Genomic DNA, 2747 nt, shown 5'->3' on the forward strand with positions numbered 1-2747 from the left:
AGCCGGTGGGTGAGTAGGTTGGCTGTGTGCTGGGAGATGGGACCTGACAAACTGTGACACTGGAGACCTGCGAGAGAGGAGGCTGGCAGGAAATATAGCAAATGGGCAGATGCAGAGTGAGGATGTGTGTTTGCTGGTATTTGATTTGTGTTGCCTGTCCTTAGAGAGTGTGACATCCTCTTGGTTCCTTGTTTTGGCCCATCATTGTCTTGATACTGAGGTCAAGCTAAAGAGCAGTAGGTTGAGGCTTCTTGACTTACTTGGATGTCATTGTATCTGAGAAAGGCAATGGGAAATGTATCACAGTGTGTGATACCTGCACTGAGGGATCAGTGCTGGCAGAGCTGAGCAAGTGGCTAGTGCTCCTTTTTGCCATCAGATCTTGGTGAATATGTCAACAGTTGTTGAGTTTGTTTCAGTTGCCTCCACAAGTATTTTAAGATGCTCCTGAATTAATTTTCCATACTATCTGTTCAGAAGAGAAGATTACTGATGAAAACAGGCTGGTTCGTGGTGAATTGGTGTGACTCAAAAGAAGTATCGTTGCTCACAGGTATGAGCTGATCATATATTTTCAGAACTTTCAGGGAGCCATGAATTCTGGAAAACTTCAGTCTGTCTTTTTCTGTTATTGATGCTACTACCTTTCCTGTCTTGTCATTAAACAGCAATTCCACCTGGTCAGACCAGCGGCTTTACATTCTTACATTTTTAAAAGAAAAAGAAAAAAATACTTTCCAGCTGGTCTTTTTTTCAGATATGAGTTATGGAAATGGGAATGTCCTCACTCCCTGCAAAAGGGGATATTGGGGAACAAAAATGAGTGTGATTTTCCCTTAATATGCCAAGCTGTACATGGCCTTATTTACTAGGGAGAAGTTCCACTTAGTCTAATCGTTTCCTTCCCTAGAAGGACAAAGAAGGTGTTTTGCAGTTGCTGATGAATGTTGCTTTGGTCACAGTTGAACAGAACAGGACACCATTCATTTGAGCAGTGAAGCTAATCCTGTTATTCAGGACAAGGGCCCTTCATCACCCAAGCTGAAGGAAGATTCCCCAGATCTTGATTCCTCTCCCATGTACACTAACAAAGCTGGGGCAGTGGCAGCAACTGGGCTCCCTGGCAAGGGCTGGCATCAGACGCGAGCCAGTTGCTGCTGCTGCCTGTGTCCATAAGTGATTCAGCAAGAAGCAGTGGCCATGGGACCACCTACCTTTCTGCAGGTCTTATTAGTTATTTTCCATTCAGGCACTGTTTTTCTGGCTAAAGACAAGAGCAGGTATTTCTTCCTATATAATTTCATCCATTTTTCAATTTAGATATAATTTCAGCAGTACTGAATGCAAAAAAGTAGCACCTTTGGGGTAGACTGTTACTGGGAAGGAAACAAAATCCCTGTTCCTAATGCAGGACAGATTTTAGATGTTTCAAACTAGAAAAGAACCTGAGTTACATCTTTGTAGCACACTGAAAAATAAAAATCTGTGCATTTCCAGTAGCCTGCATTTGCAAAGGTTCTGATCATAAGATGTGGTGGTAATAAAACTTATTGTGCTCTGCCTGTGCACCCAGTTCTCAAATGCTTTATGATTGTTTTGCCTTCTGATGCCAGCATTCCTTAACCTAGAAATCTTTCTCCTCCCTCCAGATTTCAGAGCGGGATGTATGACATGGTAGATACAGTATTAACTCTATTTACACAGTAATCTCTCCTTGAATGTTTGAGTAAGAAACATGCACATCTATTGTGTGGTGGTTAGTGAAAAATTTTGAATGGGCGCATGTGGTGTTTGGCTAGAGAAGAGAGTGAGAGAGCGTAAGTGCCAAAACCCCAAATGTGTGCACGCTGGCTCACAGTGTGAGGAAGCATGTAACCTGCACTGCTCTGCTCTGTAGTTGTTATGGTCAAATCTCGTTCCCTTTGACTTAAGTATAATTAACAAGAGCAAAGTTTGGCCTCTGAACTGCAGATACCCATGTGTGGTAGTCTTTTTAAAAACCTTCTCATATCTGTATTTGCGGATAATTTTGATATTTTAACACTGTATATTTCTGTGCTCCATCACTGGAAGATGTGTCTGACCTTAGCCCTCTAATTGTGCAGTAATTAGCATCTAAATACCATGCAGAACTCCCTGCAAATCAACCAATTGGAATATTAATTCTTAAGCTAAATATATCCAAAAAAAAATGTAGAAGTGCAAATTTAGTCAGTAGAAAACTGTTTTCTCTGCATCTGGTATTTCTGTGCAATGGGGTGGTTTGTATTTTGAGTGTATCCACAGACACAGGAAAGTGCCTCTGAAACTGTGTGAGAGATCTGATGCCTCCCCTGTCTCATGGGTTTAGGCCCAGAGCCCCAAATAGTGTTATTCTCTCATCGATGGCTATGTGCTTTTCAGGAAAGACAGGCCTACGAGGCGAGGCATTAGAGTCGCTCTTTATGTAAAAGAGCAACTGGAATGTATAGAACTCTACCTGGGAGCGGATGAAGAACAAGTTGAAAGCTTGTGGGTGAAAATTAAGGGGCAGGCCAGCATGGGTGACATGATGGAGAGTGGCTCAGCAATGTCATCTGCCAGTTCCTTCAGCATTCGCGGGTGCATTCCTTCGGGGCCCATGGACTTGTGGGTGTCCAGCTTCCTTAAAAGATCCCTAACCTGACCCACATCGACAGAGGGAAGGTCGTCCTTTCTCCAAGCTTGCTCGCTTACCTGCCAGGACTGGGGAGCCTGAGGGCCAGCCT

This window comes from Egretta garzetta, unplaced genomic scaffold (genome assembly GCF_000687185.1).
Source record: "Egretta garzetta isolate BGI_Z169 unplaced genomic scaffold, ASM68718v1 scaffold287, whole genome shotgun sequence".
Taxonomy (NCBI): Eukaryota; Metazoa; Chordata; class Aves; order Pelecaniformes; family Ardeidae; genus Egretta; species Egretta garzetta.